Genomic DNA, 17,968 nt, shown 5'->3' with positions numbered 1-17,968 from the left:
TGCCTATGCAGGGGGTCGGACTCGATGATCTATTGAGGTCCCTTCTGACCCTAACATCTATGAATCTATGTGGTAATAAATGCTCTGTTATCAAGGAGTGGGGGGAACGTCTCCCTAATCCTGCTCGGGCCTGGCCACGCCCCCCTCAGATCAGCCCTGTAAATGGGGAGGGAGGGCTACTCTAGCGTCCCCCAGCTTCTATCCTGAGCCACTGCAGGCATGTGCCTGCATTTCTGGGATGTCTGTACAATTACAAAGTGATTCAGCCTGCCCAGGTTAGACTAACCTGCAAAAGTTGAATCAATTCAGGCTCAGGCATTTTGAATGCCTGTCCCTGGCCCATGTGTTGCCAACCCCTAAGCTAAGGGATTTAGCAGCTCCCATTGAAGCTAATAGGAATAGTTGTGACTAAAGTTTTTTGTCAGTTTTTGAGCATCTTGAGCCTTATCTTTCATATGCAGTTGTGGCCTGAAGACCAGTTAGAACTGGCTGGAAATTTTTCATCAGAACAGTATTAGTTTAGAATAGGAGGCAGGGGGTACCTTTTTGGCATGTCCCCCATAAACTAGCCCTTCACCTTCCCCAGGAGCCACTCTAGTCCCCATTCTCTGCCTAATCTGCTGCTCTCCTTTCTGCTCCTTATTCTGTGCTCCCTACCCGGTCCCTTGCTTCTTCTGCTTTTTGCCCTGTGGTGCCACCCCATCTCCTGCTCTGCTTTCTGTTTCCTGTCCTATCTGCTGCTGCACTCTATCAGGTCTCTGATCTGCCATGTGTAGGGACCTTCTTAAATTGTGCTTCTGCAATTTTTGCAGAATCTGCTGGTTTTGCAGTTTCCCACAGTTTCCCACAAAACCAGCAGTTTCTGCAAAAAATGGTGTTTGTTGCAGTTTCCCACAGAATCGCCACCACACACACACACACACACACACACAACCCCTCCCCCACCCCCCCAGCCCCCCAAAATTAAATGCTGGATGGTCAGTGGGAACAAGTGGTCCTTCTGGCCGATGCTGACTGGCCTCACAGCCTGCCGGGATTAGGGGGGGTGAAGGTACCAGCTGGCAGAGTGGCATGACCCCCCTCATCCTCCTCACCCACTGGGATCTCTTCACCAATCAGTGGTGGGGGCAGAGCTACATGAAAGGGAGCACTCTTCGCCAATAAGCGGTGAGGGGCAGGGCCTCTTGGCCATCAGTGGCAAGGGGCAGGCCACCACAAAATGCCCATGAAAGTGGCTCTGAGCACCATGAGCGGGTTGTGAAAAGCCCTTCCCCTCACCCCAATTCAGATAGGTCCCTAGCCATGTACCACACGCAGAGGATGCCTGTACCACTTGTGGTACTTATGCTGCAGGTTGGCTACCCATGCTTTAAATATGTCATTTTGACAAAATAAACATTCTTCTTATAATTGAAATGATTTCAATGAAATTGCATTATGAAGACAGTTGGTGAAAAGCTTTGAAAGCATCGAGTTGTCCTGTTTTTCCATTTTCAGAATTAGAATTCTTTTTGTAGTTTCAAATCCACCCTATATTTCAAATGTTATTATATGTAAGAAATATTTAAAAGGTCAATATTGAAATGAATACTGTGAATTTCTCAAAATGAAACATTTTGACTGAATTGAAACATTTTTCAGGAATTTTGTTGGCAAAACACATTAATATTGTCGGGTTTCGCTCTAAATTAAAGAAAAGAAAGATTGAAAGCTAAATATTTTTAAAGGATGAAAAATATGTTTTCCCACCAGTTTTACTAAAAGCTCCCCATTGGTCTGAGAAGAGAATATTAGAAATAAATACTCTCCCTACAGCAGCTACTTTGTGCCCATTTCTGACTTTTGAACAGCATAAATCGAGGGTTATTTGCTAACATTTACAAATCTTTGCTAACAACAGATCTTGAGGCAAGGACTTTTTGGGGTGATATCTTTTTTGGACCAACTGCATGGTTGGTATAAAGTTAGACAAGCTTTTGAACAGAAGGTAATCTGCATCATTCTTCATCTCTTGCATAATTCCCGGGCCATCAAAGCTACAACGTCACTCCAACATTACCATACCTTGTTGGGGCATTCTGGAGGTGGGGAACTGTATAGCCAGGCACATCATCAATCTGACTTTCTTTTTTGTAATGGTGCAAGTATCTGGTGTTGTGCCCTACAGCAAAACAGCTCTGGAAGTTGTATTAATCGTTGGAGCCTGGGTATTGCAGGGTAGAAATTTACATTTGCTGCCCTCCAGGCAGACTAGTTAACAAAACTGAAACGGTGTTAGAACGGAAGGTCCCTGAGGTATAGCTGGCCAGCTGGCATGTGTTTAGCAGCGCTGCTGTGCCAGGTGCTCCTCCTGGGAAAAGGTATGAGGCCTGGAATTAAGAAACAGCAGAAAGCTGGGAAAAGCTGGGAAAACCATGGGGCTCTGTGAAACAAGTTGTTTGTATCACTTTCAAACAACTGGAGCCTCTCCATCTCTGAGCTGTTCGCATCATGCCAGCTTAGAAAAACAACAGGTCTGGAAGTTTTCAAATATAGGTGGAAATATGCACAGACCTCTCAGCTCTCCACAGTATGTTTCAGTGGTGAAAAATAAGAGATTGTACCCGGGAATCTTGAGCCTGAGCTTCTGGCTTAATAGCTGTCAACTCCCACTGCAAATAAGGGTTCTGTAATGAATCTGTCTGGTGAATTTGCTTGTTGCCTGAAGCTAAATGGCTATGCTATTGTTGTGTTTGTATCTACAGTGATACAGTAGAAAATATATGTAGTAAAATAACTAGAGGTCTAGAAACTGCATTTTTGTTGGTTAAGTTGGCTGAGCTGTATGACTAGCCCGGTCTGTCTCCTCTTATCTGAGTGCCCAGGGCCTGGCCAGTCAGAATGGACAAACAACCTGGCTGAGGAGGGATGGACTGAGTTATGGGTATGAGCAGCCTTGGTGGCTGAAGGGACAGAGTGGAACTGAAGGAGGGTGAGAAGCTTCTAGTAGCCGGCTTTCCACTAAAATCAGGCCCACACAGTGTTGTAGATAGAAAAGCTACCTCCTCAGACTAACAACTAACCCTAACCCTGAAGTCACTATCTCAATCTTGCATCCAGTTACCAAATGTTGATTTTAGTGGAAACCAGACTTTTCACATTCTCTTATCTTCACCAAAGTCAATAGGAATCTAGGATATTCCCTGAAACTTTAGAATCAATTGAATGTGATTTTCAAAATGTATTATGTTGCATATCAATAAGGAGGGAAGACAAAAGGAGAAAGAACATGTGTTGACTACAGGTTCTTATTTTACTTGAGCAGTATGATGTGATGTGGAAGATAGGCAGACATAGGTTCCTAATCTACCTCTAAGGCTACATCCAGATGAGTGTGGCTGTGTGGTGTGTGGCACCGCAGATGTGTCTTCATGTTCTTCATGCTGCAAGGGAGCAGTATGGGGGGGGAGGGGTTGACCCCTGAATATCCAGGGGCCAAAAAACTTGTGCAAAAAAAAAAGCAGAGTGGTGTATGTAGGGGCAGCTCATGCCACTCAAAACCAGAGCCTGGCAGGCCAGAGCCACACTCTAGATGCCAGCCAGGTTCCAAGTAGCTGGAACCCCAGGAAGACCCCAGAACCCCAAGTAAGGCCGCTGGAGCCAGCCCAGTGTTGGTCCCAGCCTCCTCGCCCCAACCCAGGGTAACCTGCAGCATGCCAGAAGGTGCATGGCACAGGCATTCCCAGGGGACAACTAGCAGCGGCACAAGGTGTGCCGCTGTCAGGTGCCTCCAGGGAACCAAACATCCACACTTACGTGGATGCAGCCTAAGGGTCTAGACCAGTGATTCTCAACCAGGGTGCCAGGCACCTTTGAGTGCTGTGCTTTTAATGGTGCTGTACAATATTAGCACTGTTAGGTGTGCAAACATTTGTACATGATTCACAAGATAAACCCAGAGATTTCAAATAGGAACACATAGTGTCACAAACATTCTGGCCTGTTGTGGTCTTCCTGAGTTCCTTGCAACATATTTGTGAACTAATAGAAAACTGCTTTGTTCCTTTTCCATAGGAAATGAGTGAAAGCTAAGAGCTGACATTTTTGAGGGATGCCTTGAGTCAAACAAGGTTGAAAACCACTGGTATAGACAGACATTAATATTTGCATTAATAGCAAATGAGAATGATATAACTGTTACATCTCCACGACTTTGTAGTGAATCAAGTGTTTCAAAACCATTGCAGCTTTAACTCTGGAGAGGGAGTTAGCTATTTGAATCTGAAGTCAGGCAAAAGGCAGGGACTGAGTACCTTAGAGACTAAACTCATTCAGAAAGTCATAAGTTTTTGTAGGTGGCAGCCTACTTGGTCAGGGTTAAAGTTACAGTGATTTAGCTAATTTGCAAGAATATGTAAATGTAACAGCATTGTAACAGCTGATGTGTGCTCCTATGGCAGCTCCCTCTCTCCTTTCAAAGTGGTTAAAAGGTAGATTTGCCCATACACTAAGATAGCTAAAGGGCCCTTTATTGGCTGCTAGAGGTGTTCTCGAGAGCAAGGTTCAAGAAGCCTGTCCCACCAAAAATAGTATTCAAAGAAATGCATTTAAATATGTTATGTAAATTTTAATATTAAAATGCAAATAGCATATAAATAAGAAGACAGTACAAGAAAGGAATATTAAGCCACTGACTAAAAATAATGAAATACTTGTTAACCTAAAGGAGTAACAGAATCATTAGTCACTGAAATAATAAGAATGTAATCTTAAAATTACTGAGTTTCAAAGATCTCCAACAGGTGGCCAGCCATTAGGGAAAATAACTTCTTACTTAGGTTTTAAACACTAGGTTTCAAAACTTAGTTCACCTGTACATGAACAATTCAGAAAGGACTAGAGTTCAAGGTTGAAGCGCAGAAAATCCAAGGTAGACCTGGGTGTTATGCTCAATTACCTTGCTAGAATTAAAAAGCTTGCCAAACAAATATATCTTAAATAAGGCTAGTGAAGATATATATGGAAGTGCCTAATATGATTGAGATGAAGTGTGAACAATCCCAAATTCTGAATTGCTCCAAAAGAAAACTGTAGACACTGTATCAGTACAGTGATCTGTATTGATCAGCTTAGTATCATAAGTACAGCTTAGTATCATAAGTACAGCTGTGTCCAGCTGAACAAGTTTCTGGTCCCTGAAACTAAGGATTTTCACCCGATTTCTATGTTTTAAATGCATATGGATTTGTGTTTAAAATATATTTACCATATGAGTAATGTATAATCTCTTTTTCTAGAAATTTTACCTTGTCCTGATTTTTGCATTCTTCAACTTGTGCTGAGTTTTATCATATAACTGAGCAGTCTCATGTGTGTTAAATGCTGTGAATCTCACTTTCTGAGCAAATCCTTCTACATTGGAAACCATGGGGTTAGCCACATGATTGGCAGTGTCCTGTTGGACATAGTCTGTATGTCTTTACATTTTCCCTCCATCTACCTTGTTCCAGACATTCCTAAGCCAAAGAGACCACTAACAGTTCCTATTTCTTCTAGTGTCTGTCCTAATCTTACGGGTTTGTAATCTCTGAGAATGACCTGTAGAAAGGTTGGCCACATTTTAAATTCTTAGCTGATAAGAGACCATCCTGCCTATTAAAAGATGAGAATAAAGTGGAGCCACTTCTGTTACATTTACAAGGAGGCGATTCCTTCATGTTCCACCGAGATAGATTAAATAATACTAGAATGTGCACAGTCGTGTATCTTGATCTGTAAAATTAGAAAGTATGTATTTTCATTAAGAATCCCAAGATGTCTTGACAAAGGCCTTCTAGAGGGGTTAGACATTTTTACTAAACCCATCACACATTCAATGCCTTTCACATCTGCAAAAAAAAAAAAAAATGTAACTGGTAGTGAGAACTCTGAATCAGAGCTGTGTTTCAGAGCCTGCATTTCCTGTATCTGCCTTCCCCTGATCAGAAAGAGAGCTACTGCGTTTCTAAATAATTTCTCCGGAGGAGGGCGTAACATTTCCAGAACCACATCCTTGCAACCAAGTAGTTACAGCAATATCATTAGAAAAAGCTTCAGACATCAGAGTAAGTTAAGGGATGAACAGGACTGTGGGCTCAGAGCTGTCAGCTGAGTAGAGGATTGCACTGCCAGTGGTGGCACATTTCCAGAGGGACTTCAGTAACCCTGGTAACAGTCTCGGCATTGGAAAACAGAGAACCAACAGTACTGTCACCTTATCTGTCTCCCCTAGAGGCTCAACAGCCAACGGTAAGTCTTGTAATCATGCCTTACTCTTTGTCCAGGTGCAGTTAATCCTAAGTGAATTACCCTGTTGTGACTTTTTTCCAAGCTCCTCTTAAAGGATTTGCTGCCTAGAAATGTCTAAGATTGTCACAATATGTCATCATCGAGTTCTTCTGTTTCCAATTAAGAGATTTTTCATTGGAGATGGTGAATAAGTCAGGTTTTGGTAGAACCTGTGGTTTGTTTTCTCTCAGTTGAGTGGCTAATGGGACAGCATCTTTGGGGTTCTCTCTGGGTTCCTCCTTAGGTGGAAGTAACTCTTCCTGCCGGAAGCACATTACCCTTATCTGCACAGGAAAAAGGGGGCATTTACTTCTGTCATAAATGTGCTCTTTCATTCATTGGCAATTCAACAATGTGACTATTCCAACTTATGGTCACAGGATTCACTTGTGCAAAATATTCAACAAGTGGTGTAATTTCCTTTGTTAGTGACTTCCTTTACACTTTCTTGCACTTTTTTTAAAGCAGCCATTTTGGCAGCCTGACTTTCCTTTCCTCCAGGAGGAGGAAAGTCAGGCTGCCAAAATGGCTGCTGTAAAAAAAGTGCAAGAAAGTGTAAAGTAAGTCACTAACAAAGGATCTTACCCCAGGGACCTTACTTTTCACGTTGCTTCTTTAGCTGTCCAGTTTGCTGTTTGTCACTAGCCACCTATTTGACCCTGCATCCCAACCTTCTTGTTAATGCAATGCACCACAGCAAAAGCAACCCCACACAACTTCCTTTAATTTCTGACTATTTAACTCCTCTTTTGAAGGGCTTTCAATGCAGTACAAAGGGATCCCCAAACATCTTTGGAATCCATCAGTCCCAGAGGGGCAGTTAGTTCACTTTTTTTTCTCTGCCACATTTTACCTAACATATACTTCAAGTAAAATCATATTAGCCCTAATAGGAACAATGTCCCCAGAACCTCAGCCCATGATAAGGATATTCTAGCCAGCCTCCTCACACTTCCTGCCATAAATATCCATGGATAAATAGGATAAATATCCAATAATGATTAATTGTGGCATTCAGAGATGTCATAATCAAAGACAACAACAATACTTACCCCAGAATAGCAAAAAAGAAAGAGAGCACCCTGTTCCTAAAATAGGACATGTTTGTGCTTAGGAGTTTCAAAATGGTTTCCTGCTTCAAAAATAGAATTTTTTTTTTTAAAAAGCAACAAGACAGCAAGAAACTAAGATGCTCGTTCAACAGAAAATTAATACTTATATATTATGGAGCAATTCCCACTGATTTACAAGTTACCCAGAAGGGAAATGTCATACTGAGGACATGCAAATCTTGCTCGAAGTTTCTGTTTTTACCCTAGTATTCAGGAAGAAAATTTAGTGGAAATTTCTTGGTTTTAAACCTAAAAACAAGGTAAGAAATGCGTTAGTGGGAAACAAGGTAGGTTACTGTTAGTTCCTTATTTTCTTTTCCTGATATTTAAGTAGGAATTCAATTGCTAAATTTAATTTAGAAAATTAAAAATCCTGTAACAGGAAAAAGAAGTTTACATTTATACCTGAAGGGGAAAAAAAATGAATACCAAAATGAAAATTATTAAAATGTTAGGAACAGAATTATGTAAAAACAAGAAGTATTAAAGTGATGGCAACAGACTGTTGGCTCTCTGGGTTGCAATTGAGAGGTATTCTGGGGAACAAGGAAGGCCAGAGAGGCCTATCCCACCAAAATGAAGTACTTGAAGAAATAATTGTATGTAAATTTCAATGGTAATTTTCATATTTATATGCAAATAGTATGTGAATGAGAAGACAACATCTGAAAAGCTTTGCAAGCTTTTGATTAAAAATAATGTAATGCTCATTAACCAAAAGGAATAACAGAATCATTAGAAACAAAAACAAATTAATCTTTAATTTACTGAATCTCAAAGTATTAAATGTCACTGACAGGTGGCCAGCCTGTCAAGGAAAATAACTTTTTACCTAGGCTTTAAAGATTAAGTTTCAAAGAAGCTTTAATCCTGGTTCACCTGCCAGTGGGTCATTTAATGAGAACTGGAGTTCAAGCCTGGAAAGTAGAAATTCCAGGGTGGACCTGGGTTTTATGCTTGATTACCTTGCCAGACATAAGAAGCTTGCTAAATAAAGATATCTCAAATAAGGCTAAAGAAGGTAACTGAGCCAGGGTTGCCTGTGTGCTTGGCTTGCTGAGGGCGATTTGGATTTGTGTGCTTGGGTGTGTGCTCTGAGCAGCCAAGTGGACTGACTGCTGATTGATTGCTACCTGGGTCTGACAAAGGGGCCTAGCCAGTCCAGGCCCAGGAGAGGCATGTAAGGAAGCAGTTCAAGCAACCAGGGGAGAAGCAGACAGGACAGGCTGCCTGCAGTTCACTAGTCAGTCTGCAGGTCAGTTTCCTGTCCCTGTCTTTGAAGGGAGCCTAAAAGCTAAGTTTCTTTGTTTTATATATTTATGTAGCCCAGGTAACTCTAGTATATACTCCCCTTCTCCAATTGAAAGGGATTGTTAGCTGGCAGGTGTGCTGTGGTGGGGGGGAACTGCAACCGCTCAGTTTTCCTCCATCCCTATAGAACCAGGCCAGGACAGTCAGGGAACTTAACTATATACACATTTATTTACATTAACTTATCACAAGGGAAAGGAACATGGATATAATCATATGTACAATATATATATATATATATATATATATAAAAGATATCTAAACAAGCAACATAAACAATACCGTCTGGGTAAATGACATAAAACCTTATACCAGTGCTCCAGATACAGGTAAGTCACAGGGAAGTATCTGATCTGAAACAGATAAACCCCAAAATAAACATAGATAGCCAACAGATAAACTATAGATAAGTATGTGTGAATAAATAATCCAGAAATAAATACAAGTAAACAACAGGTTAAATAATAGCAACAGGGGGTTCCAGCAGAACCTAGGACTCTACTTATCTACTAATTTACAAACATGAGAGTTCATAAAACATAAGGCATGCCATCACACCACTTACGGTGCAAGAACCCCAAAGATAAACTTAATCCCAAGGGGAAAACCCAATTCCCTTGGGCTTTTCCCAAGCCCTACAAGGAAGCTGGTAACTTTAGAGGGGCCTTCCACTTTCAGGAGTCCTTCACTAACCAGGGGGAACTCCCACTCCCCTATGGGAATCCTCTTTTCTCTACAACTCACAGCTCCCAGGCCTGGAAGGTGGCCTTCGTCCTCTGCGCCAGGCTGCTCTCTCACCTGAAGTGGGCTTTGGGGGGGTTGCTGTGCCCTGGAACAGGGCTCCTCTATGCAGGTCTTCTGGGGCCTCTGGCTCAGCCTGGTCTGCTGGCTCAGCAGCCCGATCACCGTCTGGCTCCCTGGACTCAACCTTTTGCTATGGGTCAGAGGCCTGGGCTGCCTTGTGCAGCACCAGGCTCGGTCTGCTCCCAGACCCTCCATGCAGTGCCTCCTGCTCCAAGCTCCCAGCCTCATTCCAGGGGTTGAGGACCTGAACCGCCCAAGTGCTCCAAAGGTCCTACTCTGTGACCTGTCCTGTGCACCATGTCTCTGGCCGCATACCAGAGGTCACAGACCCGAGCCGCCTCACGCAGCTCCCAGGGTCTAGATACCATGCGCTGTGCTGCACACTGACAGCCTAGCTGCTGGAGCCATCCGCCATTCCCCACTGATGGAAGTCTTCAGGGGCACTTCTGGGCTACTGCTTCGCCCTGCTGAGCAGTTTTCCTCAGCTTTTCTAAGGCCCACTCTTCTCTCTTCTCTGTCCCGGATGTGTTCACCTCATGCTGGGCATGCAGCTCCTTTTATATGCTCTAGGGCTCCGCCCCTGACGTCTTACGGACCTGAGTGTTGCAGTTCTCAATCAGGTCCGGGGGTGGGAACTCCTCTTCTCCTGCCCTCAGGAAATGGGCGTGACTTAACTCCTCTTGCTGCCTCCTAATTGGTGGATGGGCTCCACCAATCAAAACAGCAAGATTTCATGCCTGGGACTCAACCCAAGCTCCAAAAGGCAAGCCTGCTACATTTATTTAAGTCTAACTAATGACATAGTTTTATTTTAGCAGCTAAAACTCAGCAGCTAAACCAAGACTTAAGTCCTGTGTCTTAACTAGAGTCAAGAGTGAGGGAGAGTTTGCTTGGAAACTATCTCTCACATTCTTTTACTGTAAGCTTGCTGAGAGGAAAGAGGCTGCAGAGAAAAGGGAAACCTTCAGATCAAGGAACAGCACAGAGGCCATCTACAGAGGAGTTTGCTAGAGAAGGTCTTCTTGGAAAGAGGCACGAAGTGAGAGGAAGCAGATTAGAAGACACAGAGACATGGCTGGAGGACACTGTAATACCAGAGTCACTGCTACTGCCAGCTCTTCCTCTGCTTGCATGTGTGAGGTGTCTGTCCAGGCAGGACCACACACCATTGAGGCTTCCACCCAGGTCCTGTATTGGTGCTCTGCAGATTGAGGCTTGCAGGTTCCTTCCAGTGTCAGCCAGGTGGGGGAGTGTCTGCAAGGTGAGTGGTGCCTTCTGGTGGTCCCTCAGGAAGAAGGCATGAGCGCCATAAGGGGAGGTAGCAAGGCTCTGAGGCATCCTCTGCCATAAAGACTTCATCAATTCCATACTGGAGAAAACCTGTAGGACTCTGGAGGAAGGACTGTCAGAAGTGGTGCTAGAAGAGAAAGAGAGTATGGACTGCTATGAAGGTGAAAGCTGGAAGCTTGTATCTTCTGGCAGCAAGAAGAAGTTGCCATCCCCAAATGCAGTGGTTTTCCTGGAGAACAGATATGGCAACAGAGGAGAAGGATAACATTCCATTAAAGGAAGAGGCCAGGCCAGGAATCCCCAAGGTGGGGAGGATCAAGACCACTGCCACAAAGAGGAAGCGATGCGTGGTGGTGGTTGGACACTCCCTTCTGTGGGGGTTGGAGGGATATGTCTGCTGGCCTGACCTATTGTCGTGGGAGGTCTGCTGCTTGCCTGGAGCCCAGAACTGAGATGTCACAGAAGGCTTACTCAGGGTTGTCTGGCCCTCTGACTATTACCCCATGCTTCTTATCCATGTGGGCACCAATGATACTGCCAGTGGTGACCCTGAGCAAATCAAGAGTGACTTCAGGGCTCTGGGTACAAGGGGACAGGAGCACAGATCATGTTCTCCTCAATCCTTATGGTCAAGGAGAAGGGCCCTGGCAGGAGCAGATGCATCCTGTAGATGAATGCATGTCTGTGCAGGTGATGTCACCAGCAGAGATGTTGTTCCAAAAACAAGGCTTGCGGGGAAGAGATGGGATCCCTCTGATAAAGAGAGGAAAAAGTATCTTTGTAGACAGGCTTGCTAACCTAGTGAGGAGAGCTTTAAACTAGGTTTGCCAGGGGAAAGAGAACAAAGCCCTTTCGTAATGAAGAAGTGACAGTCTGGAGGAAGCAGAAGCAGGAGGGGGCAACACAGGAGGCCTCCTCATTCTTCCTGCAAAAGAGCTGTGTGATTGTTCAGAGCTCCAGTGTGAACCTGGAGATAGGCCTGTTGAAAGTCTCTGGGTTAAGGTTACAGGGGAGAGCAACAAGGGCGATGTTCTGGTGGGTATGTGCTATAGGCCACCAGACCAGGTGGATGAAGTAGATGAGGCTTTCTTCAGACAACTAGCAGAAGTTTCCAGATCACAGGCCCTGGGTCTCATGGGGGACTTCAGCCACCCTGACACCTGCTGGGAGGGCAATAAAGTGGTGTGCTGGCAATCCACAAAGTTTTTAGAGAGTACTGGGGACAACTTCCTAGTGCAAGTGTTGGAGAGACCAACTACAGACAGTGTTCTTATTAACCTACTTCTCACAAGCAGGGAAGGATTGGTGAGGGATGTAGAAGTGAATGGAAAGTTGGGCAGCAGTGACCACAAGATGATTGAGTTCAGGATCTTGAGAAAAGGAAGAAGGGAGAGCAGCAGAGTATGGACCCTGGACTTCAGAAAAGCAGACTGACTCCCTCAGAGAATTGATGGGCAAGATCCCCTGGGAGACCAGGCTGAGGTGGAAAGAAGTCCAGGAGAACTGGTTGTATTTTAAAGAAATCTTAACTGAGGTCACAGGAACAAACCATCCCGATGTGCAGGAAGAATAGCAAATGTGGCAAGTGACCATCTTGGCTCAGCAGGGAACTCTTCAGTGAGCTTAGACACAAAAAGGAAGCTTACAAGAAGTGAAAGTACAAGAACTTGGGAGGAGTATAAGAGTATTGTTTAGGCATGCAGGGATGAAGTCTGCAAGGCCAAAGCACAGCTGGAGTTGCAGCTAGCAAGAGACATGAAGGGTAACAAGAAAGGTTTCTACAAGTATGTTAGCAACAAGAGGAAGGTCAGGGAAAGTGTGGGTCTCTTACTGAATGGGGGAGACAACCTAGTGACAGATGATGAGGAAAAGGCTGAAAGTGCTCAGTGCCTTTTTCACCTCAGTCTTCACAGGCAAGGTCAGCTCCCAGACTACATCACCAGGCAACACAGTTTGGGGAGGAGGTGAGCAGCCAACAGTGCTGAAAGAACAGGTTAGGAACTATTTAGAAAAGTTGACTATTTACAAGTCCATGGGGCCTAATGCATTGCACCCAAGGGTGCAGTGTGGAAGTTGGCTGATGTGATTGCAGAGCCACTGGCCATTATCTTTGAAAACTCATGGTGATCAGGGGTGGTTGTGGACAATTGGAAAAGGGCAAATATAGTGCCCATCTTTAAGAAAGGGAAGAAGGAGGATCCAGGGAACTACAGACCAGTCAGCCTCACCTCCATCCCTGGAAAAATCATGAAGCAGGTCCTCAGAGAATCCATTTCTAAGCACTTGGAGGTAAAGAAGATGATTACAAACAGTCAACATGAATTCACCAAGGGCAAGTGATGCCTGACCAGCCTGATTGTCTTTTATGATGAGATAACTAAATCTGTGGATGTGGGGGAAGCAGTGGACATAATATACCTTGACTTTAGCAAGTCTTTTGATACCGTCTCCCACAGCATTCTTGCAAGGAAGCTGAGGAAGTATGGGATTGGTGAATGGACTGGAAGGTGGATAGAAAGCTGGCTGGATTGTGATGCTCCACTGGTAGTAATCAATGGCTCAATGTCCAGCTGTAAGTCAGTATCAAGTGGAATGCCCCAGGGGTGTGTCCTGGGGCCAATTTTGTTCAATATCTTCATTAATGATGTGGAAGATGGGGAGGGAGGGACGGAGGGAGGGAGGGAGAGAGGATGACACCAAGCTGAAGGGTGTAATAGATAAACTGGAGGATAGGGCTTGGATTCAGAGTTTCCTAGGCAAATTGGAGGATTGGGCCAAGAGAAATCTCATGAGGTTCAACAAAGTCAAGTGCAAAGTCCTGCACTGAGGACTGAAGAATCCCATGTACCGCTACAGCCTGGGGACTGCCTGGCTAAGCAGCAGCTCTGCAGAAAAGGACCTGGAGGTTACAGTGGACAGTAAGATGGATATGAGTGTCCTTGTTGACAAGAAGGCTAACAGCATACTGGGCTGCATTAGTAGGAGCATTGCCAGCAGATTGAGGGAAATAATTATTCCCCTTTATTCTGCATTGGTGAGGCCATATCTGGAGTAGTGTCCAGTTTTGGGCCCCCCACTATAGAAGGGATGTGGACAAGTTGGAAAGAGTCCAGTGGTGAGCACTGAAACTGGTTCAGGGACTGGGACACATGAGTTATGAGGAGAGACTGAGGGAACCTTGTTTTATATAATTTGGAGAAGAGAAAACTGAGGTGGGATTTGATAGCAGCCTTTAACTACCTGAAGGGTGATTCAAAAGAGGATGGAGCTAGACTGTTCTCAGTGGTGGCAGATGACAAAACAAGGAATAATGGGGTCAGGTTGCAGCAAGGGACGTTCAGGTTGGATATTAGGGAAAACTTTCTCACTAGGAGGGTGGTGAAGCACTGGAATAGATTACCTAGAGAGTTCATAGAATCTCCATCCTTGGCATTTTTAAAGGCCTGTCTTGACAAAGCCCTGGGATGATCTCATTGGGGATGGTCCTGCTTTGAGCAGGGGGTTGGACTAGATGACCTCTTGCGTTCCCTTCGACCCTTAACTTTCTATTATTCTATATAAGGATGTGCCTAATCTTTAAGATGGGGCTGTATTTATTCTAATATAGCAATTTGATGTACCTTATTTGCCAACTTGCAAATGTGCCTATTTCAACGCCAGATGAAACCAGATTTAACTGTCATCAAACCACTATAAACTATCTCTTTTGCTTACGTTTTGAATTTTCATTTATGACATTTTCCTTGCCCATTACCACTTATTTTGCTGTTGCATCTTGTATCTTTGTTTCTCAGCCTAACTTGACTTAATGCTAATTATAAACAGGGATCCTGGTTTTTTCTGATTAAAAAAAAATCCCCAATTTTTGGGTTAGAAAAAATAACCCAAAATCCACATGAAACACTGTTATAATATATAGTGGTGTTTCATGTGGATTTTGGGTTACTTTTTCTAACCCAAAAATTGGGTTGTTTTTTTTTTAATCAGAGAACACCAGGATCCCTGTTCATTAAAATCCTATTCCATCCTGCATAGCTGCCACAAAAGTGCCAAGACATCTAGATTCATTATACATTTGGCCTGGAAAGATTCTGGGTGAGTGGACTTGGGCTACTGTGCATGTTCAAAAGTAGCCAGAATGACTACCTAGACTTTTAGGTCTACCACAGTCTAGTGCCCCCTGGTCAACTCTATGGGCATGTTTACACACGCTTGCGGGGTGGCGGGGATGCACTTTAGAGTGGCTGGAGCCACTCTAATTATAGCACCGTAGCGTTTCATGTATCAGTGTCCCTGCTCTTCAAATGGCAGCAGAGGCACTTTAAAAGGTTGCTGAATGAGCTTTAGTTAAAGCAGCCCCACCATCATTTTGTAGTGCAGGGATGCTAATTCATGAGATGTGGAGGCTGGCTCGAGCACACTAATTAGCTGTACTTACAGCATGTTGGAGCAGCTTCCTAGCACATCTACAGGCACTCTGTAAATCCATGATTTCTTAGATGGAAAACCACACTGGGTAACTGTTTAAAGCTGAGATTATGCATTTAACTCAATAGAGGGGGAAGAGGACCTGCCCACCTTTTCCTGAATATCTAGTTGTTAAGACTTGGTATTTGCCTGTACTGTGAGAGACTTCCAATTCCAAGTCCCACCCAACAAGAGAGGATGCTGATGCACAGCTCCCAATTCTTAAGAAAGTGTCCTGACTACTAGGTTATAGGCTAGACTGGGCTAGGAACATCTTGTATCTCTCCTATTGAAGTTGCCTGCCTGTTGAGCTGCCTAAAGTTAAAAATTCTTAGGGCAAGAAGGAGAGCAAGCAAGAAGCAGCATGACTTTGTGGCCTACTGAGGTGGGCACTTCCCTAGGAAGGAGGAAGGAGCCTTGGTTTCTTGCTCCTCCTCTCACTGCTCTTTATGCTCTTTTACCAATTGGCTATTTCATAAAGAACTGTCCAGCTGTGGCATGGCCAGGGGCCACATGTCATGCAGAGTTTGCCACGTGGCTATGTTGACATCATATGCCTCCCTGCCGTGCAGACTGCACGTGGCACCACAGGCCATCCCCAGGGCTCTCTCCCACTGCACAACAGTGGGGAAAGCGACTGCCAGGGCCAAAGGGCCATGTGTTAATGGCTCACAAGCTGTATACACCCTGTGGGCCACCAGTTGGACAGCTCTATTGAAGTCAGAGCTGCTGTCAGTTGGGTACACTGCTGCAGCTGGAGCCTAATGTGATGGAAGGTTCAAATAGACATCTCCCCTGTGAGCAGGATGGATCCCAACTTGATGTAAGGGATGAGCGGTGGGAGAGCTGTTTGCCTTCCTAGTCAAAATAGGACTGCTTTCATAAGGTATGACAGGCATTTTCCTTATAAGAAGGGATCTGGGTGTTCTGTTTCCCATGGGAAAACAGAAAAAAACCACAGATTTTCCCTTTTAATAGAGAAAAGTGCAGATTTTTCATTTTAACAGAGAAACATGCAAATTTTCCACTTTTGTGAAGAGCTCTCTGCAGGCTGGCAAAGTTGCAGCCTGCAAGGTGCTGGGGGGAGCAGGAGAAGGGCAGTCAGGCAGGGGGCACCATGTGTATGTGCACACTCACACATGCGCGTGATTGCTGGGCCGAGCAGGGAGCGAGATGGAACGGTGGGCAGCTAGCTCATCCAGGAGTTGAGGGAGGGGGAGGCTGGCTTCTTGCCACTGTGCACACTCCCAGGGGTGTGCACTTCTTGCCCCCCAGATTTGTGTGCAGGGTAGGGGCAGGCTACCTGCTATGGGCTTGGGCTCCCTGCTCTGCTGCCCTCCCCCCAGGGCCTCTACAGCCCAGCAGGTGGGACCTGGAGCAGCAGGGGCCAGGCAGGGAAGCTCCTTGCTGCTGCAAGCTGTGCACCTCCCTGGTGAGGTGTCCCCTACCTGCTCAGCAACAGCAGGGGTGGTGGGGCAGAGTTGTGCCCCTCACTGCTGCTGGGAGGGTATCGGGTGCCTTGCCACAGAGCTCCCTCCCAGTGGTGGCAAGGAGCTTCCACAACTGGTTCTGCTCTGCCCTGCCGCACTGGGTCCTGTCCGCTGGGCTGCAGAGGGCCCAGGGGGAGGGCATCAGGTCAGGGAGGCCAAGCCCTCAGCGGCCAACCTGCACCTGACCCCCATGGACAGGCTCTGCTCGAACTATGCCACCCATGAAAGAGGGGAGGACAGGCTTAGTGCTCTGCTCTGCCATATCAGCTGCCACCTCCCACTGGCGGCATCCAGGGATTGGGCACTGCTGCAGGGGGTGGCAGACCTTTGTCCCTGGCCCCATAGCCCTGGCAGCTGGGGGCCCCCTCTAGCAGGGCTGGGGCTGGGGGGAGTGCGGCTGGGGGTGGGGATAGGGGGGCACCAATAGGGCTAGGAGTCTGTGGCTTGGGAGTGAGGGGTCTGGACCTGTGTCCTGGTGAGTGAAGGGGGCAGAGGAAGCTCTGATTTTCCATGATTAAAAACCCCAAATCAAATGCTTGTGTATTTGGCAATTTATAGGTATTTAGAATTTATTTTAATATAGTTATTGAGGCACTTATAGGCTTCCAAATTGCTTTAAAATTGTAAATATATCAATAAAACATTGTGTTCAGTTGATACGTATATATGTAGTGGCATTTCATTTTAATCATGGATTTTTAGGAATTCTATCAGATAATTTGTGATTTTTAAAAAGAGAAAACCAGGATTCCTGCTTAAAAGTGATTGCTAACAGGTGGAACAGGATTTAGGCCTCTTAACAGAGCCAAATCAAAGAAACAATGGCATCCAGGATTTTAGGCTCATAGAGTTGCCACATTTTTGGCTAAACAGCCATGGAAACTGTCTCCTCTCAGAACAGAGCATACTAAAGAGACCACAGTCAAAGGTCCTAGGATCTTCTTGACTGAGAGTTCCACTTTAAAAATCATCCCACAATTAGAAGGGGCTTTTTGGCCTCGGTATTACCTCTGCCACTAAAGAAAATAAATAAATGAGATTATGCCTTGCGGGGAATTCTTCTCTACTTGGAAAAATCTCTGGAACTCTTTGTCAGCCTTGCCGCTAAATTAATGAAGTTGGTAGGAAAGTGTGCTGGTAACGAAGTCAGGAAAAGACTCAGGAGGTTAGGAGCTCATTTACGTGAGA

The 17,968-nt window shown here is 45.1% G+C and overlaps 1 protein-coding gene across 11 annotated transcripts in view; it reads left to right on the top strand.

Annotated features, from left to right (window-relative positions):
* Window positions 1–17,968, top strand: part of TBL1X (transducin beta like 1 X-linked) — a 327,967-nt gene that overhangs the window by 255,503 nt on the left and 54,496 nt on the right. Inside the window, exon 1 of one of the 11 annotated variants that reach the window (XM_025209258.1) lies at window positions 6,131–6,267. The exons of the other annotated variants lie outside the window; for them this stretch is intronic. The gene's annotated coding sequence lies outside the window, so the exon portion shown is untranslated. Of the gene's footprint in view, window positions 1–6,130; window positions 6,268–17,968 lie in introns of those variants that run through there. 11 annotated transcript variants of the gene reach the window in all.

This window comes from Alligator sinensis, unplaced genomic scaffold (assembly GCF_000455745.1).
Source record: "Alligator sinensis unplaced genomic scaffold, ASM45574v1 scaffold312_2, whole genome shotgun sequence".
In the NCBI taxonomy this organism is placed as follows: domain Eukaryota; kingdom Metazoa; phylum Chordata; order Crocodylia; family Alligatoridae; genus Alligator; species Alligator sinensis.
The sequence above is the reverse complement of the archived record's forward strand: the minus strand, read 5'-3'. Positions and strand labels throughout refer to the sequence as shown.